Below are 27,925 nucleotides of genomic sequence, written 5' to 3'. Positions count from 1 at the left end.
GGCAGTTCGGGCCTGCCATTAAACTTTGCTCTTGAACGTGAGACTTTTCTCGTGAGCTTTCTTTGTGAGCGGCGTTTTTCCTAACAAGGGCAAGTCGAGGCTATGTGAACTGGGGGATCCTACACCATGAGGGCGGGTCCTAGGAGGAGGGTTTGGCTCTTACAGAGGAGAGCAGGGCCATGCGCCAAGCCCATCAGTTTCCTGTGAATACTACAAAGGCCCAGGAGGCATGGCCTGCAGCCATGGTCCCAGCCTGTACCAAGCGGTTGAGGGAAATGTGTGGAATGCCTAAACACCATGCCAATGACAACCTCAGTTAGAATAACAACATGCTAACCACATTAACGTAGGTCAGAGGTGCCCAGCACTGTCCTAGCCATCACAACAACAACAAAACAGTAATTTTATTGCCATTAATCACCATTTGAAGTACTAGGCTTAGAAAGGCGCTTTTTGTTATTGCCTCATTTAGCACAAACAACAGTTCTAACGGGAATACCATGATCCACATTTCAGATGAGGATCAGAGAAGTTTAGACTGTCCAAAAATCACAAAGTCATCCAAAATCAAAGCTAGGTCTGCCTTATTCTATGGCCTGTGTGATCTCTGCTGCTCCCATGGCCTCTGCTGGGACCTGAAGAGGGGAACACAGCTCCTACCAAGGTGGTGTGTCCCTGCTGAAGGAACACAACGGGGCCAGCTTCAGCTGGCTTTCCCACACCCCTTCACCCAGGCAAAGGCATCATATTGAAACCTCCTTACTTTCCCTTGGGGCTAACCTGTCCTCGAGTAAAACTTCCAAATGAGCCTGGGCCCCACTATGCCAGCAACTCATAAATTCCCATGGGGAGTGTCCCTGTCTTTCCCAGAGTCTGTGGCCACTTCTTTGCGCAAGCCAGGCTTAGTGAATGCCTGTCACGGGTCTGGCAGTCACCTTCCTGTTGAGGCTGCTCTCCAGCCCTGTGCCTTTTTACCTGGTGATAGGGCCGAGATACCCACCAACTTCCTGCAAATCAGAAATCTGCCCAAATTCATTTATGGCTTAATTAATTTAATTTGAAGCTCTACTGGGACTTTTCTTGGTGAAACAACACAAATTTGGAATAAGGAATACAAAGTTTAAGGGGAAAATTATAATGACTAGTGACTGGTATGTCTTGGTTTTAACATTTACTAAGATGCTCTTGCAAATATAAGCAAGCTATAGGCAAACAGATTAGTAGACAAGAATTAAAAGCCCAGAAATGTTTTTTGGTTTTTTTTTTTTAAATAGCGTCCTGCTATGCAGCCCAGACTGGCCTCAAACTAGTGATCCCAAATGCTAGACTTACAGGCATGCATCACCACGCCTTGCTTAGAAAAGTGTCTTGCACAAAGAGCTTGACATATGATAAAGGATACACCTTGAATAAAGGTGAAGTGCTGAATTATTTAACAAAAGGTTGTAAGGTAATGGAAATTTGGGAAAACATTAATTTGAAACAAAATGACACCTCACACTTAAAAACCCTTCCCAAAACCCTTAAAATAAATAAATAAATAAAAATCAAGCCACAAAAATGTCAGAAAATAGGAGTTTTATATTACTTCTAGATAAGGCAAGACTGTATAAGCATACAAGCAATGTAAGAAGTCTCAAAGAAAATGACCACTGAGCTCGGCTGCAGAGGTTGGGCGTGAGACAGGAGCTCAGCGGGCACCTTCGCGAGTCCATCCATTCGCATGTTCAACCAGCGCAGAGAATCTCCACTTCACGTTAAACGGAGAACCGAGGAGGGCCCCCGGGGCCGCCAGTGGCCCACGCCCATACGGCTTGGGAAGATGCGGACCAGGTGAGCTTCGCGGTACCGCGGTAGCCCCACAGACAAGCCTGGGCCAGAGCAGCATAGCCCCCTGGACAGACTGACCTCCACCCGGGAAAAAAAGAGAAACTGAGTACTAAGCAATAAGAACAGTTAAGACACGCTGGAAAGAGGGTGGGGCGCCCTGAGCGCTGAAGATTGGGGGAAGGGAATCCTTCCCGGGACTGTAAATAAACAAGCCGGGCGGGCTGGAGAGGCTCTGGGGGGAGCGGGGCGTGCCCAGCAACCAGGAGTGGGGACGCTTGTGAGAGGAGGGAAGACCCACTTCCCACGTGAACTGTAAATAAACACGCAGGCCTGACAACCCGGGGCAGTGTCACCTTTCCCAGTGCTTGGAAAGGGAAAAGCCTGTAGCAGAGGCCCCCCGCACAGGAGAACTCTGAGCAAACAAAGCCTGTGGGACCAGGTGAGTGCTAGCTCACCCCAGAGATCTGCATAAATAACGCCGCCAGCTACAGGCTGAGAGCAGCAGGCAGGCAAGCCACAGTTGCAGATACCACTCTCAGAACTGCCTCCAGACGCTTTTTTTTCTTTTTCTCCCTACCTTTGATGAGAGAACAACCGAATTACACCTGCAAGCCAAAAAACTTACTGAAACTGTATTGCATTTGAACTGGGGACACTTCGTGGGGCTTTTTTTTTTTTAATCTTCTGTGTGTGTGTGAGTGTAGTTTTGTTCTACTTTATGCATCCCCTTTGATGAGACAACTACAGAACAACATCTGAGGCACCAACTCCAGGACTGGAGATTGAGACGGACATCCAAATTATTAAGACTGAAATTGCATTGCATATAAACTTGGAAGTTTTTTGGTTTTTTTTTTTTTTTTATTTTCTATTTTCCATTTATTTTAATTCATTTTTATATATAGATATTACTTTCATATACTTATTTTTTATTTTTTTATCTTTGATTTTCAATCCTCTCTCTGTCTCTCTATTGTCTGTTCAGCTTACTGTCGATTAGCACACTAACACTCCCTGTTTATACCTTTGAAACTCTTTTGTCTGATACCTTGTTCTGCTTTCTCCCTCTTGTCTGTATATTTGTTTTCCCCTTTTCTTTAACTTCTTGCTTTCCATCTCAGCTCACTCTTTCATTCTCAATATTACCATTGTTATTATTACAAGCTAGAAAATACTTAATTACACACAGTACAGGGACAGTAACAACACCAAGGACAATGACGGGAAGACAGAAAAAACAAGGAAACCAGTTTCCCCACAGCAAAAAATTAATACAGGAACCAGAGGGGAATGAAGAGAACAGAAACTCAGATCCAGACTCCAACGAAATGAAGATAAACTATACCAAAGGACCCAATGAAGCCCACAAGAATAATTTAAAAGAAGACATACTACAAGTACTCAATGAGAATTTTATAGAGATGATACTGGATAGGGTCAACCAAAATGTACAGGAGACACTCAAGAAATTCCAAGACAATAAAAATAGAGAATTTGAAAAAGCACAAGGAGAAATAAAGGAAACCATAGAAGCACTGTATAAACACCAAAGTGAAAGAGAGAACACAATGAATAAATGGATAAATGAACTCAGGACAAAAATAGACAACAATAAAGAAGAAAACAGCCAGGATATGGAAAACCTCAGAAAAAAGAACGAAACAGAACTGCAAAACAAAACGGAAGGCCAATCCAGCAGAATAGAACAAACAGAAGACAGAATCTCAGAACTTGAAGATGAAATGGTAATTAAAGGAAAAACTGAAGAACTATTAATTAAACAACTCAAGACCTGTGAAAAGAAAATGCAAGAACTCACTGACTCCATCAAAAGACCAAACTTGAGAATCATGGACATCGAAGAAGGAGAAGAGGTGCAAGCGAAGGGAATGCATAATATATTCAACAAAAATAATAATGGAAAATTTCCCAAATCTAGAGAAAGATATTCCCATACAAATGCAAGAGGCCTCCAGGACACCAAACAGACCAGATCAAAATAGAACTACTCCACGACATATCATCATTAAAACAACAAGTTCAGAAACTAAGGAAAGAATATTGAAGGCTGTAAGAGAGAAAAAACAAGTAACATACAAAGGTAAACCCATCAAAATCACAGCAGACTTCTCAACTGAAACATTAAAAGCAAGAAGAGCGTGGGGTGAGATCTTCCGGGCACTGAATGAAAATAACTTCAACCCCAGGATACTCTACCCAGCAAAGCTATCATTCAAAATAGATGGAGCAATAAAAGTCTTCCATGATAAGCAGAAACTAAAACAATATGTGACCACAAAGCCACCATTACAAAAGATTCTGCAAGGGATCCTGCACACAGAAAGTGACACCCAACTTAACCATGAAAAGGCAGGCAGCACCAAACCACAGGATAAGAAAAAGCAAGACAGTAGAGAGTAACATCAAGTTAGGTACACACAATCAAACCTTCAAACAACTAAGATAACTAAATGGCAGGAATCACCACATACCTATCAGTACTAATGCTTAATGTTAATGGACTTAATTCACCCATCAAAAGACACCGTTTGACAAAATGGATTAAAAAAGAAGATCCAACAATTTGTTGCTTACAGGAGACTCATCTCACTGACAGAAATAAGCATATGCTTAGGATGAAAGGCTGGAAGAAGATTTACCAAGCCAATGGCCCCCGAAAACAAGCAGGAGTAGCAATACTTATCTCTGACAAAGTAGACTTCAAACCTACATTGATCAAACGAGATAAAGAAGGACATTCCATACTAATAAAAGGGGAAATAGACCAAAAGGAAATAATAATCATCAATCTGTATGCACCCAATGTCAACACACCCAATTTCATCAAACATACCCTGAAAGACCTAAAAGCATATGTAAACGCCAACACAGTGGTTGTGGGAGACTTTAACACCCCATTATCATCAATAGATAGGTCATCCAAACAAAAACTCAATAAAGAAATCCAAGATCTAAAATATGCAATAGATCAAGTGGACCTAGTAGATGTCTACAGAACATTTCATCCAACCTCTACACAATATACATTCTTTTCAGCAGCCCATGGAACCTTCTCCAAAATAGATCATATCCTAGGGCACAAAGCAAGCCTCAGCAAATATAAGAAAATAGAAATAATACCGTGCATACTATCTGACCACAATGCAGTAAAAGTAGAACTCAACAACAAAAGTAAAGACAAAAAACATGCAAACAGCTGGAAACTAAATAACTCATTACTTAATGAAGAATGGATCATTGATGCAATAAAAGAGGAAATTAAAATGTTCCTGGAAGTCAATGAAAATGAAAACACAACCTACCGGAACCTATGGGACACAGCTAAGGCAGTCTTGAGAGGAAAGTTTATAGCCATGAGTGCATATATTAAAAAGATTGAAAGATCCCAAATCAATGACCTAATGATACATCTCAAACTCCTAGAAAAACAAGAACAAGCAAATCCCAAAACAAATAGAAGGAGAGAAATAATAAAAATAAGAGCTGAAATCAATGAACTAGAAACCAAAAAAACCATACAAAGAATTAATGAAACAAAAAGTTGGTTCTTTGAAAAAATAAACAAGATCGATAGACCCCTGGCAAACCTGACTAAAATGAGGAGAGAAAAAACCCAAATTAGTAGAATCAGGAATGCAAAAGGGGAGATAACAACAAACACCATGGAAGTCCAGGAAATCATCAGAGACTACTTTGAGAACCTATATTCAAATAAATTTGAAAATCTAAAAGAAATGGACAGATTTCTAGATACATATGATCATCCAAAACTGAACCAAGAGGAAATTAATCACCTGAATAGACCTATAACACAAAATGAAATTGAAGCAGCAATCAAGAGTCTCCCCAAAAAGAAAAGTCCAGGACCTGATGGATTCTCTGCTGAATTCTATCAGACCTTTAAAGAAGAACTGATACCAACCCTCCTTAAACTGTTCCATGAAATAGAAAGGGAAGGAAAACTGCCAAACACATTTTATGAAGCCACTATTACACTTATCCCAAAACCAGGCAAAGACACCTCCAAAAAGGAGAACTATAGGCCAATCTCCTTAATGAACATTGATGCAAAAATCCTCAACAAAATAATGGCAAACCGAATTCAGCAACACATCAAAAAGATTATTCACCACGACCAGGTAGGCTTCATCCCAGGGATGCAGGGGTGGTTCAACATACGAAAATCAATAAACGTAATAAACCACATTAACAGAAGCAAAGACAAAAACCACTTGATCATCTCAATAGATGCAGAGAAAGCCTTTGATAAGATCCAACATCATTTCATGATAAAAGCTCTAAGAAAACTAGGAATAGAAGGAAAGTTCCTCAACATTATAAAAGCTATATATGACAAACCTACAGCCAGCATTATACTTAACGGAGAAAAATTAAAACCATTCCCTCTAAAATCAGGAACCAGACAAGGATGCCCACTATCTCCACTCCTATTCAACATAGTACTGGAATTCCTAGCCAGAGCAATTAGGCAAGAAGAAGGAATAAAAGGAATACAAATAGGTAAAGAAACTGTCAAAATATCCCTATTTGCAGACGACATGATCCTATACCTTAAAGACCCAAAAAACTCTACTCAGAAGCTTCTAGACATCATCAATAGCTATAGCAAGGTAGCAGGATATAAAATCAACATAGAAAAATCATTAGCATTTCTATACACTAACAATGAGCAAACGGAAAAAGAATGTATGAAAACAATTCCATTTACAATAGCCTCAAACAAAATCAAATACCTAGGTGTAAACCTAACAAAAGATGTGAAAGACCTCTACAAGGAAAACTATACACTTCTGAAGAAAGAGATTGAGGAAGACTATAGAAAGTGGAGAGATCTCCCATGCTCATGGATTGGTAGAATCAACATAGTAAAAATGTCGATACTCCCCAAAGTAATCTACATGTTTAATGCAATTCCCATCAAAATTCCAATGACATTCATTAAAGAGATTGAAAAATCTACTGTGAAATTTATATGGAAACACAAGAGGCCACGAATAGCCAAGGCAATACTCAGTCAAAAGAACAATGCCGGAGGTATCACAATACCTGACTTCAAACTATATTACAAAGCAATAACAATAAAAACAGCATGGTACTGGCACAAAAACAGACATGAAGACCAGTGGAACAGAATAGAGGATCCAGATATGAAGCCACACAACTATGAGCAACTTATCTTTGACAAAGGAGCTAAAAATATACGATGGAGAAATAGCAGCCTCTTCAACAAAAACTGCTGGGAAAACTGGTTAGCAGTCTGCAAAAAACTGAAACTAGATCCATGTATATCACCCTATACCAAGATTAACTCAAAATGGATCAAGGATCTTAATATCAGACCCCAAACTCTTAAGTTGATACAAGAAAGAATAGGAAATACTCTGGAGTTAGTAGGTATAGGTAAGAACTTTCTCAATGAAACCCCAGCAGCACAGCAACTAAGAGATAGCATAGATAAATGGGACCTCATAAAACTAAAAAGCTTCTGTTCATCAAAAGAAATGGTCTCTAAACTGAAGAGAACACCCACAGAGTAGGAGAAAATATTTGCCAATTATACATCAGACAAAGGACTGATAACCAGAATATACAGGGAACTTAAAAAACTAAATTCTCCCAAAACTAATGAACCAATAAAGAAATGGGCATGTGAACTAAACAGAACTTTCTCAAAAGAAGAAATTCAAATGGCCAGAAAACACATGAAAAAATGCTCACCATCTCTAGCAATAAAGGAAATGCAAATTAAAACCACACTAAGATTCCACCTCACCCCTGTTAGAATAGCCATCATCAGCAACACCACCAACAACAGGTGTTGGCGAGGATGCGGGGAAAAAGGAACCCTCTTACACTGTTGGTGGGAATGTAGACTAGTACAACCACTCTGGAAAAAAATTTGGAGGCTACTTAAAAAGCTGGACATCGATCTACCATTTGATCCAGCAATACCACTCTTGGGGATATACCCAAAAGACTGTTACTCCAGAGGCACCTGCACATCCATGTTTATTGCGGCACTATTCACAATAGCCAAGTTATGGAAACAGCCAAGATGCCCCAGCACTGACGAATGGATTAAGAAAATGTGGTATCTATACACAATGGAATTCTATGCAGCCATGAAGAAGAACGAAATGTTATCATTCGCTGGTAAATGGATGGAACTGGAGAACATCATTCTGAGTGAGGTTAGCCTGGCCCAAAAGACCAAAAATCGTATGATCTCCCTCATATGTGGACATTAGATCAAGGGCAAACACAACAAGGGGATTGGACTATGAGCACATGATAAAAGCGAGAGCACACAAGGGAGGGGTGAGGATAGGTAAGACACCTAAAAAACTAGCTAGCATTTGTTGCCCTTAATGCAGAGAAACTAAAGCAGATACCTTAAAGCAACTGAGGCCAATAGGAAAAGGGGAACAGGTACTAGAAAAAAGGTTAGATCAAAAAGAATTAACCTAGAAGGTAACACCAATGCACAGGAAATCAATGTGAGTCAATGCCCTGTATAGCTATCCTTATCTCAACCAGCAAAACCCCTTGTTCCTTCCTATTATTGCTTATACTCTCTCTACAACAAAATTAGAGATAAGGGCAAAATAGTTTCTGCTGGGTATTGAGGGGGGGAGTGGGAGGGGGTGGAGTGGGTGGTAAGGGAGGGGGTGGGGGCAGGGGGGGAGAAATGAACCAAGCCTTATATGCACATATGAATAATAAAAGAAAAATGAAAAAAAAAAAAAAAGAAAGAAAATGACCACTGAATTTAATCACTAAAAACTATGGCAAAATGGTGACAGTATACCAAAATTAGCATATCTGTGTAATTTATCTTCTTAGGGTACAGTCTGAACATTTGGGGGATGCACTCAACTGCATCCAAACTACAGGACAGGCAAATATGCATGAGGACTTCTCCCTGGATGGTCTTGCAACTCCACTCGGTCAGGGTTTTGTTTGTTTTTTGGTGGGACTGGGGTTTAAATTCAGCTTTGAGCTTGCAAAACAGGCACTCTACTGCTTGAGCTATACCTCCAGTCCATTTTGTTCTGGTTATTTTGGGAAATGAGGTCTCCCAAACTATTTGCCATGGCTGGCCTCAAATCATGAGCCTCCTGATCTCAGCCTCCCAAGTAGCTAGTATTATAGGCATGAGCCACCGTGCCCAGCTTTTGTCAGGGTTTGACATAAGTGACTCCATTTTGATTCTGACACCTTTCACAACTGCCTAATTATATCTTTTGACCACTTTTTACTTTAAAAACTCATGTTTGTTAAATTAATTTGCATAGAGTAAGACTGCCTTATTCACAGATTTATTAATGAGTTCTTGACCAAGTGCAGTCAAAACATAATAATTTTTTTAAATGAAAAGAAATTTCAGAAATAAAAATTCTAAGTTCCTAGCCAAGCACTTGATACAGAGAAGCTCTCAGTCAGCCCCAAGTTATGGTCAATTGTGCTTAAACATTGTGAGATCTGCTGAGTGTTTCCCTGCCCTTCATTTTATGGAAATCTACCTCCAAAGAGCAAATGGTGCACTAAAAGCAAGGTAAAAGTTAATGTGACAAAAAAGTTTAAGTGACAAAGTGAAAATCTTAGGTCTATTGAAAAGCAGCCAGTCTTTAGCGGAAGTTGGGCGACCTGTGGGGAAACTGAGTCACACATCCATGGTGCAGTGCTGTTGTTCAGCATTGGAGGATTTTCCTCAACGGCAGTCTCCTTGGAACCACATGCCTGCGGATACCAACGGTTTACTGTATTTCTTTTGTGTATTGGAGATACTAGCACGATTTTATATGTATTGCTGACATTTTTTTAGTTTATCATTTATATTTCAATGTTGTTCATGGCTCTTGATTTGCAAAGAACTTTTTAAAAAATTATATTCTTGAGGGCTGGTGGAGTGGCTCAAGCGGTAGAGCACCTGCCTAGCAAGTGTGAGGCCCTGAGTTCAAATCTAAGTACCATCAAAATAATTGTGTACTTGAATCTATAAAATATTCCTTTATAATTTCTTTTTGGTATCATGTGTTCCTCACTTCAAGACTAAAACTAAAATGTATATATAATAACTGCACATGGTTATTCCCCAAAATTTTTTTTATGATTCTATTGATAGAGAATCATATCATCTTCACATGGAGATAATTTTGTCTCCAATATTTAGACATCTTGCTCAGCAACACTTTGGGTCACAGAAATAATGGTGAAGTTAATCTTTTTTGGAGTACAATATGACTAAGTCTAATTGCATATAATACTGACAGAGTTTTTTATTCATGTTATAGATTTTCATATGACTTCAGTATCAAAATGATCATGGGATTTTCATATAAGGTTGACTGTATGAATAGACTTCCTAGTCTCTTTTTTATCTTCCTTCCTAGAATCAGTTTCATCTGGTCATGGTATATCTTTAAAGCACATTGATAGATTCTGTTGTCAATATTTCATTCTATATTTTCATTGATGTCTCTAATTAAGATTGTGATATAGGATTTGCATGTGTGCTCTGTGTTCTGTCACTTTTTCCTCATGCAACTGAAGTTTGTGCCCACCATGGGGCTACATCAATGCTTAGAAAAGAAAAACCAGTCACCCAGTGAAAGGAATCCATTTTTCTTTCCATCCCTAAAGAATGTCAGAGCTTGTCAACGCTTTGCTGTTGGACCAGTTGCAAAAGATCAGAACACAAGAGGTCCTGCTCGGGGTGGGGGCTGATACCAGTGGGAGGGGGAGGATATAGGGAAAGGTGTAGGAGGGTGAGTGTGGTACAAATATTATGTACTCATGTGTGAAAATGGAAAAATGAGAGCTTAGAACTATCCTAAGAATGGGAAGAGAGGGGAGAAAGGAGAAGATGGGGTGAATTCAACTGATACATGGTAAGACTTTTTGTAAATGTCACAATGTACCCCAGTACAACACTAATATGATGACAAAAAATTAAAAAGGGAGAACAATGTTTTCTTTCTGAGGAATTCACAGCCTAAAGGAGAGACAGTTTAAAAACAATTGCATTTAGATTAGGAGTCATAGAAGAGCTTGGTGACAGCTGAGGAAGGCCCCCACCATGCTACTTCCCTATTAAAACACATGTTCCCAAATTTGTTTTTCTTTTGCAATGAGATCTTGCTATGAAGCCCAGGCTAGCCTAGAACTCACTATACAGCTGGTCTCAAACTCATGATCCTCCTGCCTCAGTCTCCCCGGTGCTGTGATTACAGATGTGTACCACCACACTGGGCTATATGATCTTTTTTTGGTGTTGGTGGTAGTGGTAGTACTGGGGTTTGCTAACCAAGCACTCTACCATTTGAGCCATGCCCCCAGGCCTTTTTGCTATAGCTATTTTTTTTTTTTTTTTGCTTTTTCAGACAGGGTCTCATGCTTTTGCCTAGGCCAGCCTCAGTCCTCACTCCTCCTATCTCCACTTCCAGAGTAGCTGAGATTATAGGCACGACCCACCACTCTCAGCCCTCTTTGCCAATTTTTATAGAGAGCTTTCATATAGATTTTTATATTGAGCTTTCAACTTTTTCTGTGAAAATTTTCCCTTAGGAAAGTCAAGTGACATTCATTATTCTTCCACCATCAAACTTGTGTGATTCTAAGGAAATGTATAGGAACTCAATTCTCCTCTCTCTCTCTCTCTCTCTGGTGCTGGGATGGAACCTAGAGCATTTTGCATGCTATGGCAAGTGCTCTATTACTGAGCTCTTGTGTTTTTGAGACAGGGTCTCATTGTGTAGCTCAGGCTGGCCTTGAACTCACAATCCTTCTGCCTCTGTTTCCTGAGCACTGGGATTACAGGTCTGCCCCAACACAGTCAGCTAGAAACCTGGAATTTTAACACCAAGTGGTGGTATCACTCTCATGTAATAAAGAAAAAACAGGCAAAGTGAGATTCAGTGACTTGCTTGGTGTTCATGAATATTTAAGAACATCTCAGGAGACCAAATAAGCAAAAGGGAAATGGCAGGTTTGCCAGGATGTGCCAGGGCTTATCCATTGGAGTGGGGGTGGGGGTGGCTACTGCTATGGCAAGTCAGCCCTGGAGTGTGACATCAAAATAAGGCCATGGCAGGGTAGTCGTGCCCTGGCTTCCCCGAAAGGGTGATGGTTGGCTTCCTGTCTCCTGCAACTGGCTGGTGGCAGATGGCAGCCTGTCACAAGGAGGGGGCTCAGCTGTCTGAGGTTAGCACTTCCTCCTCCCACAACAGGGGCCCTCTGCCAAGTGGATGTGTCTACAAATGTCTCCGCCTACCACTTGCAAAGAGCAGTGGGCTGAATGTCTGGAGGACTGGCCAAAGTTGGCTGGAGTGAGCATTTCTTCACTCTGGCAGATATTGGTGGTGGGGGCAGGGATACCAGGACACTGACACTAAACACCCTAAGTCAGGGTGAAAGAGAAGAAGTGATATAACAGCAACAGATCTTGTGATAATTGCAACTCAAGAGTAAAATAAATTTCGGCTGGGGTGTGGCTCAAGAAATAGAGTGCCTACTTAGCAAGCCTGAGGCCCTGGGTTCAAACCCCAGTACACCAAAATAATAAAAATAAAGTAAGTCCCTACTCACATGGTATCTTCACACCTCAGGTAACACTGTGACTGCTTTGCAAAGGGAAGTTGGCTAAAGTCAATGAAAGAGCTCATGTAACCCTTGCAAGAGCCAGGGATGGGACTGCAGCACTCAACTGTGGCATGGTATGGTATTCCATCTGCCCCTTTTTCTCTCTAAGCGGGGTTGTTGGAATGGGGTCCAGCCTCAAATCATTCCAGTTTTTCTCTTCCTCCTCCTTCAAGGAGATCAGTAGAGAGGCCCGGCAGGAAAGCTGAGGTTTCATCTGGGTAAAAAGGGGCCCTAAGCCATCACAGAAGATATATCTCAAGCCTCTAGAAAAAGAACAAGCACTTTTAGCTTCTTGAAGGAAGGCAGTAAAACCTACTAGAGGTGAACCCCACGTGCAGCCCTCCCTTCCCTTAGTGACAAGGTACCATGGTGCAGCATGGCCAGACGAAGGGCAAAAAAATGCACTCAGCCCTGGTGACATATTAACTTAGCTGGTTTGACTGTTAAATTCAGATGCCCAGCTCACCAGACAATGAAATCAGAACCTCGCGGTGAGGCCTGGCTACTAACCCACCTGCACCCAGCACCCAGAGTGAAGCAAGCTTTCTCTCACTCCTGGTTATTACTGAACTTAACTGGGGCTAACTGAGGGCAACAGAAGATGCATAAAGGACACAGGCTAGGCAGACAGACAGAAAGTTGGGGCCAGGTGTGTTGGGCGCTCTGGTGGAGGTGCACAACAGCCTCATTGCTTCTTATCTCTTTTAATCTCTTCTCTTTACTCTGCTTCTTTTCTCTATCTTTTCTTTAAGGCCTTACTTCTAAAGTCTTTCTTTAAAACCATGCTTCACTATTCTTTAAAACCTCTTTCCTTAGAGTTGCTGTGTCCCAAGTTTTCTCTTAGCTTTTCTTTAGCACAATCTCTCTTAAAGTCTTTGCCCTCAGACTTGCACTGTCCCATGTTCTCTCTTTAGCCTTAGCAATTCCCCTTTAGAAAGTCCCCTTCAGCAAGTCCCCTTCAGCAATTCTTTTCTCTTCAGAAATCCTCCCTTCAGCAATTTCTTTTCAGCCAAAAACCCCCAGCAAAAAAACCTCCCTTTATCCAAAATATTCCCTTCATCCAAAAGCCTCCCTCTATCAAAAAGACTCTCTTCATCAAAAGTCTCCCTTCATCCAAAAAGCTTCACGTCTTCCTTCAGCGAGTTTTTTATATCCAGTGGCAAACAAGGAGGTGGAGCAGCAGTTCTTGGGGAGGGGTCTGACATTGTAACAGGAGAAACCTGCATTCCTGCTTTTAAACAACTTAGGAAAAGCAGCTGGGCTGCATCTCGCCTTCTTGCTCTCTTCTGTGGCTAGGGCTGTGCCAAATCTCAGCCTACAGATTATCTGACATAAACATCTTAGGAAAAACAGCTGCTCTGCATCATATTCTCACCCTGTTCTACAGCTGGGGCTGTGCTGAACTCAGCCTGCAGAACGCTGAGTACAACTGTGCTTCTCCCACACCAGAGTGTGCAGCCAGGGCTGAGAACTACTGGCCTAAAAGCTGAGGACAGAGCTTCAGCAACCTGGACACCCACAGCAGCCACAATAATGTGTAGACACAAAACACAGCTAAATCCCCCAGCCTATGGAATAATGGTCCAGGCTACAGTTGGTTTCAAGTTGCTTCCTCTTCACCCCTAGGCTGCTCCAGGCAGCAGATGTGCAGAGTTATATGATTTTCTGGAAACAAGCACCTCCATGTTCCTTTAAGGGCAGTCCTACTGGGACTGTCCCTCTGGCTCAGGGAGGGGCTCCCAGGAACCTGGCTGGGGGTGCAGTGACACAGGAGCAGAAAATGGCTGGTGCTGTGACTTCCCCAGAGTCCTGGCTCTGTGCTATACCAAAGACCTGTTTGTTAGGCCCCTCCTTTCTGTGAGCTGCCCAGGATCCCAAAGACCCCTCTTTGCTTTAGTTAGCCAGAGTTGGATTCTATTGCTTGCAACCAAAGAATTCTAATGGGTGCCATTACTGACCTTGACCTGGATTTATGTTTAGTTCTGGCCAACAACCTCAACCCTCAGTGGTTTAAAACGCAAAAACCAGTTTCTTGCTCACACTTCAGGCCAGTCACAGTCCACTGGGCCCCAGCAGGAAGTCATCTCCTGGAGGGGCCCCAGGCTGATGAAGCCACTCTCCCTGGAACATCACCACTGTGGATGGGGAAAAAGTCCCTGGGAAGAGGCCTCATAACCCCCATGATATGCTCTGGCCCCTGGTGGTCACGGCCAGTGCTCACAGGTCATTGGAAAGAACCAACTAGAATGACCTGCAGCCCCGCCCAACTGTTAGTGCAACTCCACAGGGTAATATTTGGCCCAGAGCACATGTGGTCTTGAGCTACATTTGGAGAACAATTCAACACTGCAGGCAATCAGTTATGCTGTAGTCTCAGAAGCTTTCGTGAACTAACATAAACCTGACCACTATTCAAAACCGTGCTTCTGTAAGAAAATATGTCCCAAGTTCCAAGCCACTGACTTACAAAGTAAGTTGGAATGCAATCTGTTGAAGCTTTGTATACTTAATATATTATTTTAGAAACATGACTTCAGAATTTGACAGGCTGGATTAAATTATTAACCATAGGCATGACAACCAGAGTCAGCTACATGATTTGTAGGGTCCAGTGGTGGGGGTCCCTTTTCAAAAAGCTAAAAAAGTCAATAAAAACTGGGGATGGGGCAGGGCATGATGGCTCATGCCTGTAATTCCAGCATTCCTATAACTCAGGGGGTATAGATTGGGAGAATTGCCGTTTGAGCCAGCCCTAGCAAAAGAGTTAAAAAGACCCTATCTCAATAAGTAAGCTGGGCATAGTGGAGTGTAGCTCTGGGGAGGTATAAGTAGGGGTAAGTTGGAGGTTTGAGGTCTGAGATTGGCCCAGGCAAAACAAGAGACCCTGCCAGAAAATAGTGGTAGAGCACCTGCCTAGCAAGTGCAAGGCCCTGCCTGAGCTGAGTTTAAACCCCAGAACTGCCAAAAAAAAAAAATAAATAAAATTTTAAAAAGCTGTTAAAAGTTTCCTTTCTTCCAGTGTCTGTCTCTTGATTTGTCATGGTATTTTATCGTTGCTGGTTAAATTTGGAGGAATTTATTTATTTGGCTTTTTGAAACAGAATTTCACTACATAGCCTCATACTCCCTAAGTAGGGACTGGAACTCGCATCCCTCTTGCCTAAGCCTCCTCAGTGCCGGGATTTGCTTCGCTATTTAATAAGTTGTCTTCAATTTACTAAAAAGAAAGAAAAATTTTAAATAGCTGGAATTTTGCCCTTCATTTTTAGATTGTGCCGTGCCTGTTGCAGATGCACATAGAACATTTTACATACTTCTAGTTCTCCGTTGCTGCACGCATCTGTATTTCATTGTCAACAGAACAGTGGAAATGCTTCTCACAACCACCTCAACTCATTTCACTTTGTGTCCTAATACAAGGCAGATTTGCACATCCCACCCTCACCTTCAGCTTACTGCCAAGGAAGGACGGACGGAAAGCGAGAGACACTGTGCTTGCCCTGTCTGTCCTTTCCGTTCTGCGACTTCATTTTCAGAGTAGGTGGCTGGCTGACACAAGGGACAGAAGAGAGGACCTGACAGGGTTCCTTCGTCATTCCTGGGTCCTGATTGCTTGTGGTTCAAAGCCAGCCTGGGCAAATAGTTCGCAAGACCCTATCTCAAACAACAACAACAAAAAAAATTACAAGAAAAGGACTGGTGGAGTGGCTCAAGGTGGAAGCTCTGAGTTCAAACCCCAGTACACACACACACACACACACACACAAGAATTTTGGGACACTGACAGTAGAGCATTAAATCACACACCACCCATTGTACACCCTCTGCAACCACAGAGTACACTCCCATGATGACAACCACATCCCTTCTTCCCTGACCCCATCACAAAATCAGCTCATCCCACAGTTACAGCTCCGAGTAACATTGCTCTAAGACGTCCGAAGGGAGCTCATGACAGGTACTCAGAAACCGCATGTCCTGAAAGCCGCTGGCCTCCCACTTGGGCCCATGAGTTAACAGAAAGCAGGGGAAAAGTTTAGCATCCCTGCCACTGTTTTGCACCTGTCCCCTTTACTCTGACTCTCCCTCTCTCCTGCAGTCACCTTGGGTTCCAGGAAGAACACAACTGATCGATAACATCTTTATGACAAGGGACAGAAAGTACCCCTGAGGAAATGAGTACTAAGGAGAGGGGTATGGTGAATGGAGAGGGTGGAGGAGGTGAATATGGTAGATGGATTTTGTATTCATATATGAAAATAGAATAATGAAACCTGTTGAAATCGTTTTAGAAAGGAGGAGAGCAGATAGGGAGAATGATTGAAGGGGTAAATCTAACCAAGCTACAGTGTAAGCATATATGGAAATGTCATAATGAACCTCCCCCCTCCCCATGCAAAGGAAGGAAGGAAGGAAGGTCTCCCCCGCCCCCAAAGAAAGGCACGGCAGAGCCTCACAATTCAGCCCACCCAGAAACAACGACTTATCATGACCAGATTGCTTCCCTCAAGTGATGACAGCTGTAACAACCTCTCAGGAACCTCTCGATAATGATCAACCAGGCCATGCTTTGCCTGGGACTGCTTAATAATTTTGTGACCCTCTCACCCCTGCCCCAGTTCTTTCTCTCTTTAAACCTAGCTCATGTCTTTGCTTCTTCCCTGGCTGCCAGTGTGGCTTAACAAGTCTCCTTTCTCTTCCCTCACCAGTACTCTTCTCTTTATTTGGTGGATTGGGGTGAGTGGTCAGACCTGACATCTGGAATCCTGGAGTTGGGCCTATGGCCTAGAACTCTTGGTTACAGGCTTGAGCGATAAGACCTGCCATTATTCATTCATTCCACAAGTATTCATTGAGCACCAAGTGTTTACTATGTGCCAGACACAGTTTTAGGTATTGGAGCTAAAACAATAAACAAATGAGTAAAAAGCACTGAAGCTTACCTTCTAGCAGGAGAGTGAGAATAAATAAATAGCATGTTAGATGGCAATAAGGCCAAGAAACAAAAAAGAAACCAGGGAGGCCTAGGAAGGGTTGGTGGGGATGGAAGGTGTGACCTTAGATTTAACATATTAGTGCTTTTATAGCCATGCAATAGTAAGAAGGAGTGAAAAAAGCTGAAAATGCTAGTGTGGATAAAGGAAGGCTGTGGAAGCTGGAGGACAGGGAACCCACACTCTTGGGCCTTCAGCCAAGCCGTTCTATTCCATGTAATGTGAAACCAGATTCATTAAGACAGAGTTTCACTGGATTAAAAGGTGAACAAGTTATTAGTTCTTGTAGCCCCAGGAAAGTCCAGAAGCCTGCATTTAAATTAGCTTTTCAGTGAAACCTATCACGTTCCCAGATAAATAAACCAGTTAGACACCGTGACTTAAGCCAAAAATGGTGTGTGTGTGTGTGTGTGTGTGTGTGCACACTTGTCTAGGTAAAAAGGTTTCTTGGACCAGAGTTGTTTTATTCTGTATAGAAGAACACCATACAGGTGAGTCGTTAACAAAAAAAGAAAAAAACCCACAGAAAATAGCTTACATGTATGCAGGTCTTGAAGTGAGTGAAGTGACTGTGTTATTTTGCTTTGTTTGGGGGGTTTTGTTTTTGTAGAGGAGATTTGAGATGGTACTCTGTTCTAACCAAAAATAAAATTTTGTAGTGACACCAGAAATTACTTACCTGATATCCCCAACCCCACTCACCAAATTCTAATGAGTTGAAAGTTTCTGCCTTGTTGTCAAGGCCTTCAGTGTGCCAGACCACCTGGTTTCCTTCCTGTGAAGACGCAGCCATGAACTAAAGTGTGAGCCTGAGAGCCCAGGACCCCTGCCCCAGTGGCCACAACCTACCTCAGGAAGTCACCAGGTGCACTGGGGAGCCAACAAGGCAGGTGGCCAGGGAACAAGGGTAAGCCTCAAGTTTTCAGCCAGAGTGTGACAAAGGAGCAGGTGGCTTTCTACTCCCTCCCTAGAGGGGCAGATTTTTCACTCTTTAAGTTCAGAGCTCAGATGGGACCTGGGGGTGTCCTGTCCACTCTGGTTCAGGTAAATGTGAATGGAGACAGTCATGAGAAATGGTCCTTGTCCTTGGTATTCCCTCGCCTTACCCCGAGCCTCACGATGGTGCTACCTAAGAAGGTCTTCCCCCTGCCCTCTAGCCTGGTCAGTGGTCAGAGAATTGGAGGAGGATCCAACAGGAGTGTGTTAAACGTGAGATGAAATGTCTTGGTTATAACTGTTTGTGATTTAGCTTTGTATTTCAGCAAATGAAAGAGGAAATAAACTTGAAAATTACTTATCATAAAACTGAAATAAAAATTAAAATACTTCTTGCCAGGAAAAAAATTTAAATAAATAAACTTGGTGGCACTGGGGTTTGAACTCAGTGCCCCACGCTTACTAGGCAGGCACTCTACCACTTAAGTCACTCCACCAGCCCTCAAGTTCACTTTTAAAAATAAATTTGTAATCATTTCTTGACAAATACAATACTTGACAACAGACATAGAGATGGAAACATCTAGAACAAAATTAAGATTTCCTATTTATCCCTTGCCTTTATGCTTTCCTTCCTCTAGTAGGAACTCAGGAAGCAAAGATTACCAGGAGGTTTTCTGGGACCTTGTTCTTGAGTCATTTTTACATCTAGGTCAAAATTCCACTTCTGTTAATTTTTAAAATATCTAATTGTTGGGGGGAGAAGAAAGTACATTGTCACTGGTGAAACTAAAAGTGTGGTAACCTTGCAAAGAAGAAATCAGCATATGCCAAGCACCCAGACATGGCCTTGCTTGTATCTGCCTTGGTCCCTCTTTGATCAGGGCAGAGCTGAATCTGACAGCTAATGCTTGGCCAGATCTTCCTGCTTGGTTCTCCAAGCTTGTGCCAGGGGTAGAGGCAGTATAGCCAGAGGATAGGATATTCACCACCCCGCTGTGCACCCATAAAATGGTTATTCATTCCCCACTTCCTCTCTGACCTGAGACAGAATGGAGGCTGGCTGGATTATTTGCTGAAGGATTCTTCTCACATTCCTTGGGTGCAAACACTGTCGTCTCTGAAGCTGGCGTCGTCTTCCACCTCATTGTCAGGTTCCAGCTGTGCTTCTGCTCTTCCAGGCTTTAAAGACCTTCATGAAGTAGAAGAGGCAAGAAAAGGGGCAGTAGACAGGACTCTGCTTGGTCCTCCGTTCCAAGGAGCTCCTGCACAGGGACAGAGGATGAGAGGAGAGCGGCAGCTGTGCCCGACCGCTCCCTTATACAAGTTCATGGCTAACAAACAAAACGCCCTTGCAGGCTCATCAACTTGGTAAATGTGGCACTGTGGGGCGGGATGTGAATGGTGGGGATGGCTCTGTGGGGTAAATAGCAACTCTACCATTGCTGGATTCTGCTGGGAACATAAAACTGCTCTAAAAAAACAAAGACTAAACAAATACCTAAGAAGGTATAAGGAAATCTCCCTAACTGTTCACATATGCCCCAACTGTTCACATATTCCATGGGGATGAAATAAAGTGAAAACTAACAATAAAAAATATTGTTTACCCTTAAGCTGCTCACAGTTATTTGCCAGCATTTAAAATTCAAGTATTGCAGTTAAAAAGTGAACATCTTAGAAGTTACCGTTAATTAAACAGTTGCCTCACCGTGAACTAGGCACTTTATTTTACTGACTTTTTAAAGACAACTGTGAGGAAAGCATTACTATGATCCCTATTACAGAGAAAGGAAATGGGCTCACATAGGTTAAGAAAGTTGTATCAAAATTGGAGAAGAGGGCAGAACAGGTTCTGCCTGGAAGCAAAGAGGGTGGTGGGGAGAGGGAGGGGACAGGGACGGGGGTGGGGGGGTGGGGGGGTGGGGGGAGAAATACCCTAAACAATGTATGCATATATGAATAAATGAACGAATAAAAATAAATAAATAAATAAATAATAAAAGTTGTATCAAGTCACACCCTGATAAATGACTAAGCTGGGATATTAGCACTCATTGAATAGAGAAAAAGTACAGGCCTCGGGGAAGTCCTTAAATATTTTTTCCCTAAACAGAAACCAAATAAACATGTAAGAAAAATTCTAATTATCACCTTAGGATATAGAAAATAGTGTCTGTTTACAGCCCTGGTTCAATCTCACACCACAGACAAACAAAAAAGCTTGTCCTTACCTCTAAAAATTAAGCTGTAGTTGACCACTTTGGAGAATAGATTAAAAACAAAAAAAGGAAATAAAATATATACAGCATAGTGAGGGACGGAAAGTACTTAAAAGGATTCTGCAAAGAACTGATGATGGTGCATACCTGTAATCCCTGCTACTCTAAAGGCTTAAGTAGGAGGATAATGGTCCAAGGCCAAGAGGGGGAGAAACTCAAGACACTATCCAAAAAATAACTAAAGCAAAAAGGGCTGGATACGGCTTAAGTGGTAGAACACCTGCCTAGCAAGCACAAGGCCCTGAGTTCAAACCCTAGTACCACCAAAAGAAAAAGAGGGCTGGCAGAGTGACTCAAGTGATAAGAGTGCCTGCCTAGCAAGCACTGAGTTCAAACCCCAGTACCCCCTAAAACAAATAAACAAAAAAAGAAAAGAATGGGAGATGGAATGACAGTTTTAAAATGGTGACAAAGAACAAAAGGAATAAGGACAGTCCAGTCCCCTGACGTTTCAGGATCAGTTTTCCCTGCCAGTTTCCATGGCAGCCAATTCAAATCCTCTCTGTTCTTCACACCTTCTCTCCCACCACTTCTACCCACACTGTGCCTCTTCAGAAAACTATCTCACCTTCAGCTTCACAAGAATCGAGAAGTCATGGGAAAGGAGCTCCCCAAGCCATCTACAATCCAAACCTATCTGCAAATCCTGGCTGGCCTCCTCCCTCCAGGCACAACGAAGCATGATCCTGTTCTGATGTCCCCATTTTTCCTGCCTTCTTGGGCCCCTAGATCCATCAGTTATCCTCAATCTTAGTCCCGCCTCTCCACCAGATCCTTCCCATCAGCACTGAAGCAGGTTCAGTGGCTCTCATTTTATTAAGGCAAAAATAGAGGAGCTCACCTCCAAGTCCTCTGTGGTGGTGCTTTTTATTGCCTAGTCAACTATAATGAGAGGATTCTTCATAATTGCACTCTCTAAGCCCTCCCCTCTCCACTCCACACTGTGATCAGACTTCAGATGCAACTGCTCCATGAAGGAGCTCAAAGCCGGGACCTCTGTGTATCCCAACAGACACTTCTAATGTTTAACTCTCTTTGGTGCTCACTCTCTTATCCATAAAGTTCTCTTGGCTTTGGGGACACTCTGAATGTCTTCTTTGGGCTTTCTGCCTGACCCCTAGAAACGAGCACTCCCTTCTCAGTCAAGAGTTTTTTCCTACTCTCCCTGGACAATCTCATTTATTCTTGCTTGGCTATTTCTGGCTTTTAATTTCTTTTCTACATGAGATGACAAGCTATGTGGTTTTACAAGGAGACTATTTAATTTTGTACTAAATTTTTAGAACAAGAGAATTATCTTGACATAAAAATAGATATAAAATACTTCCAAGAAAAAATATAATAAAATTTGTTCCTAATGGCTGCATGTAGCATTTTTACAATGAGTTAGTTCCAAAATGATAATAGCCACATTTGTAATAGCCACATTTGTCCAGCACAGGTGTAGGGGCTTTGTGGACTCTTATTGAACCTACCCAGTAATTCTACAAGGTAAGTATTACTAATCTCAACTTTCAGACGAGAAGATGACATTCTGAGAAGTCATAGAATCTGTCCAAGGTCATGCAGCTAGTTAGTAACAGGGCTGGAATTGGTACAATCCTGTTCTGACCAAACTAAAGGGCACTTCCTTTACACTCTGTTGCCAGAAGTCCAATATGGGAACTTCTGGACCATTCTGGTTGGATTGTAAGAGTTTTAAACGCTAGCAGAGAATTTTTTATGACACATAAACAACATGCGTCATTATAATAGCTAATGCACCAGAGATTTTCCCATATAAGTAACTACCTTTATTCTACTCTATTTTTTATTTTATTTTATTTTATTTTAGATAGAGTCTGTCTGTGTAGCCCAGGCTGGTCTTGAACTCTACATTCTCCTGCCTCAGCCTCCAGAATAGCTGGGACTACAGTGGTTGCACCAGTTACAATTAACTTTAAAGAAGCCATTGTTTAAAGAGATGGTTCTACTCTCATGCCATACTTTTTGAAGTTGCCAGCTGATCACAGTAGCCTGTTGACCTACAAGCCAGCTGTAAACTTCAGTAAAGAGGCAGCTTTTGGTTTCTCCTTCCATGATAAGCACAGTGGTGAGTCCACTAGAGTCACTATTGCTTCCAAAGCAAAGTGGATAGAAGGGCTTTTCCTAGGAGGCATGGCGGTTCACAGGACTCCACCCAATGCTTAGCATCCTCAGGCATGTTCGGCTTGAGATGGGACCAACAATCAGGAGAGTAGGAAAGGGGTGGTGAGGAGTGGAGGGGCCTTCCTCACCTTAGCTAGACCAGGTTCAGCTGTCATTTCCAAGCTCACTTTGAGAAGGGAATACTGGCTGCATCTTCTTTTCGGATATGTAAATATCAAGAAAACCTTTCTTGCACATGAAAGGTTTGGCCGCTCAGTGAAGGCAAAGCCAGACCGGTGAAGTGGCACAGATGTCTTTTTCAAAGGGAGAGCCCCACGTGGGTTTGTCCTTCTGGCACTTGGAATACAAGACTGGGCAAGCCACCCTTCTGTCACACCTCCAGAGTGGCCTGTGAAATTGGAACAGACGCCTGGCTTCCTTGGCTCTACACTCCGTGAACTGAATCAACAGCACACAGCAGTGGCTTGAAGAAGCCCATGGTGTGTCTGCAGACTCTAGTGACACTCATCGTTCCCCTAAGAGGTAACTCAAGTGACTGCTTTCATCAAATTCAGTTCGGCAAGCAATCACTGAGTGCCTACCCTATGTCAAGCATTATGTTGAGCTGTGGGTGAAAGGACAGACAAAGATACCCCTTCTTAAGGATTCCAAACCAGCCTAAAACAGGCACATCAGGAGTGGTGCTGTTACACTCCTCCATGGGGTGGAGGGCTTGGGGAAGATGGGTGCTAGGAAGGCTCTCCAGAGCCTTCCCAGGGCCAGGAAGCAAGCCCCAATTTTTCACTTCCAAGTTGCTCATCCTAAGAACTGGCAAAGGCTTGCAAAGAGCTGCATTCTTCAGACACACAACATCCTAATTAGTGGTTGTCCCCTGAAGCCAAACAAAGTAGCCAAGTAGCAGGCTTCAAAACCACTCTCCTGATTACAGACTAGGACACAGGGTGACTTTAAATGAGAACACGCCCTGGCTGAGCTACATTTTGGCCACCATCCCAATTGTCACCATTGGTGGCATGTCTAATTTACTCAGGAGAATCTTCTTTTCTTTGACACCCCACAGCAAGATCAGTCTTTTTATAGTTATCCCCAAAGGGAAATATTAACAAATGTATTAATTAAAATATGCACTTAAATTTGACCTTGAAAACTATCATTTTGTTTGAAAGCAGTAAATAAAGCAAGTGCTTGACTCCAAGTCAAAAATTTCCAACAGGGCCTACTGTCATCTAACACTGGAGACTGACTATTTCCAAGCATAGGTTACTTAGACAAATGTTCACCCTGCAGCTGAATTAAAATAGTTGGTTCTCATTTAGGACAGAAGGCTCAAATTCTATCTTAGCTTTCTGGTTTTTGTTTTGAGACAGGGTCTCGCTATATAGCCCAGGGTGGCCTCAAAAAAAACTTGTGATCCTCTTACCATAGTCACCTGAGTGCTGAGATTACAGCATACGCTACCACATCTGGCTCTTTTAAGCTTTAATTTCCAAATTTTCAAATGAAAATTAAAGCATTTGTGAGGTACCTGCTAAGTGCACAGTAGGGACTCAACACTGAACTCCCTCCACCTCTTTCAGTCTCTGGTACTACCTCATTTTTCATCATCGTTCTTATACTGCAAGACATTGTAGCATATAATACACTAGTGTAGATGAGGCAAGAGCTTCAGACTGTTTTGATCACAGCTATAATTCCAGAGCCTAAAGATAGTGCCTAGCAAGAAAGTATTTGCACAATAAGAATGAGTGCTCCATCACTCAGGTGAGCGAGTGAGCCAGGCATTGTGCTATGTAGTGGACATGAAGTTGAAGAGTTTAGTGACAGCTATATCACTTCCACATGAGAGGAGTTGACAGGTCCCAGCCTAGGATAAGAAGGAAGAAACTTGCCTCAAAGCTGGTTTGCATAGCAAGTCTTTGGTTTCTACACACATCATGATTTGGGGTGATTTGGTGAGAATAATGGAGACTCTTTCAGGGCAGTTCAGTTCCTGCCACTAGCCATATGGAAACCTTTCCCCGCAGGGAAAGTTGCATTTACCCAGAAGGCAGATACATAAACTGAAACATTACACTAAAGATGGTGGATATGTAGCATAAATAAATAGTGCCAGGGAATCCCAGAAAAATCAACAACTAAATGAGGAAGCTGGATGAGATCTTTGAGCTGGGATTTACTGTAAGAACTGGAATCTGCTGGTGTTGCCCACTATCTCTAGAACCTTTAGCAGTTCCCTCAAGTGCATGGAGACTTCCTTGACTTTGAAGAGACTCTTTAGCTTAGACCCCAGAATGTGACCTCTGTAGCCACTTTCTGGCTCCTGGGCCTGCCACTTGTTAGATGTGTGACCTACCTCCCTATCCCCATACATTAAGACTAACAGTTCTGTACCTACATCACAGGGCTGACCTAGGACTCTAACTGACTTAACAGTGGGGCTTAGAACAAGGCCTGACCTAGAGTGGCCTGGGTTAGCTATTATTGTTGCTGTTAATGGACGCATGCCTAAGTATAAAAAAAGAAATTACCAACTATAATTTAAAGGCAGTTCTACTTTCTCCATACACAGTGACGCCAATTGAATCTCCACAGGAGACTCTGTACCAGAGGGAAGGACAATTTCAGCAGTGCAGATAAATCCTGCCCCAAAACACCAGTTCAGCTGTTAAGATAAAGGGCAATCAGATTGAATTATTCTTAGACCCACCACACAGCTTCCCAGAAGTCATGAAGGAGGAAGAGGAACAATCAGACACTTGGCCCTGTGCAAGGAACTCATAAGACGCAGTAAATAATAATAATAATAAATAGGGTATTTTACTTATTCGCTCATTTTTTGTTTGTTTGTTTATACAGTGTTTCACGCAGACTGACATGGCCTACCACCAACCCATAAGTTGGAAGGGTCTTGATTTTCTTTTTTGATTGTTGTTTGCTTGGGGTTTTTGTTTTTTTTTTTGTTGTTGTTGTTGTTTTTGTCTTTTGACTTTTGATGTCTTTTTTTTTTTTCATTTTTCTTTTATTATTCATATGTGCATACAAGGCTTGGTTCATTTCTCCCCCCTGCCCCCACCCCCTCCCTTACCACCCACTCCACCCCCTCCCGCTCCCCCCCTCAATACCCAGCAGAAACTATTTTGCCCTTATCTCTAATTTTGTTGTAGAGAGAGTATAAGCAATAATAGGAAGGAACAAGGGGTTTTGCTGGTTGAGATAAGGATAGCTATACAGGGCATTGACTCACATTGATTTCCTGTGCGTGGGTGTTACCTTCTAGGTTAATTCTTTTTGATCTAACCTTTTCTCTAGTTCCTGGTCCCCTTTTCCTATTGGCCTCAGTTGCTTTAAGGTATCTGCTTTAGTTTCTCTGCATTAAGGGCGACAAATGCTAGCTAGTTTTTTAAGTGTCTTACCTATCCTCACCCCTCCCTTGTATGCTCTCGCTTTTATCATGTGCTCATAGTCCAATCCCCTTGTTGTGTTTGCCCTTGATCTAATGTCCACATATGAGGGAGAACATACGATTTTTGGTCTTTTGAGCCAGGCTAACCTCACTCAGAATGATGTTCTCCAATTCCATCCATTTACCAGCGAATGATAACATTTCATTCTTCTTCATGGCTGCATAAAATTCCATTGTGTATAGACACCACATTTTCTTAATCCATTCGTCAGTGCTGGGGCATCTTGGCTGTTTCCATAACTTGGCTATTGTGAATAGTGCCGCAATAAACATGGATGTGCAGGTGCCTCTGGAGTAACAGTCTTTTGGGTATATCCCCAAGAGTGGTATTGCTGGATCAAATGGTAGATCGATGTCCAGCTTTTTAAGTAGCCTTGCTTGGGGTTTTTGTTTGTTTTTGAGACAGAGTCTCACCATGTAGCCTAGGCTGGCCTCAAACTTGAGATTCTCCTGCCTCAGCTTCCCTAATGCTGGGATTATAGATGTGCACACCATGCCCGGCACCTCTGTTTTTCTCTCAAGTTTCTTACTGCTATATTCATTTTATTATCTCTTAACTAAAAATACCTTACACATTTACTGCATGTCAAATTGCATGAAAACTTTAGAAAGAAAAACTATACATTTTTCTCTTAAGAAAACAAATGTTTGTTTCAAATTTATCAAGTTATTTTTATGTGAAAGCTGCTGGTTTATAAAGTATCTCAATATATCACACTTGTAGTAAAAAGCTGGCAGAAAGAAGATACAGCTAATAGTATAATTATAAGGTAAGGCATACTGCAGTGTCAGAAGGGTTATTTCAGCTCTGGAGGGGGCAGGAAGGCTCCAAAGAAGTGATCTCTGAAGAGGGGTAGAATGAAGAGAACACTACGGCGAGGTAAGCAGAGAGTGGAAGAGACTGTGTGAGTCAGGACTGGAGGTGAAGGGCTTCAGAGAACAGAAGCCATTCCTATTTACCTGAGACCCAGGAGTGCAGTGAGAGAAAATACTTTGGAAAAATCACACTCAGATGTAACATTATAGAAACCAAATTATGAGTTTAATGATACATAACTCAAAAAAGTTTGCCCTCACTCAGTGTACAAATACCTACCACCTCTAACACCTCAATGAGGTTTTCTATCTTACGTATAAACTTTAAAAGCACATCTCTACCACGATTATTATAACTATTTTTTTTTCTATTTTTTCCTTTTTTTTTTTTTTTCGGTGCTGGGGACCGAACTCAGGGCCTTACACTTGCCAGGCAAGCGCTCTTCCACTGAGCTAAATCCCCAACCCCCGATTATTATAACTAAAAGTGTTAGGAAATATAGGCCCCAAAAGTGACCACGTGGAGAGGAGTGATCTGGCCAAGAGATTCTTTCTTGCTGGGTGGGAGAGGGAGAGAGCAGAGAGAGCCAAGAGAGGGAGAGAGAGAGAGAGAGAGGGGCAAGGGCTTAAATACCCCTCAGTGGGACTCAGCATGATCTGATTGGTTAGGATCTTGTGGTTCATGCTGATTGGAGATTGGGGCAGAAGGAGGATTCAAGCTAGACTTGAGGCTGGACTGTGACCCTGGGAGGCAGGACCGTGACTCTGGAAAA

The sequence above is a fragment of the Castor canadensis genome, chromosome 3 (genome assembly GCF_047511655.1).
Source record: "Castor canadensis chromosome 3, mCasCan1.hap1v2, whole genome shotgun sequence".
Classification (NCBI taxonomy): Eukaryota; Metazoa; Chordata; class Mammalia; order Rodentia; family Castoridae; genus Castor; species Castor canadensis.
Note: the sequence above shows the minus strand (reverse complement) of the source record.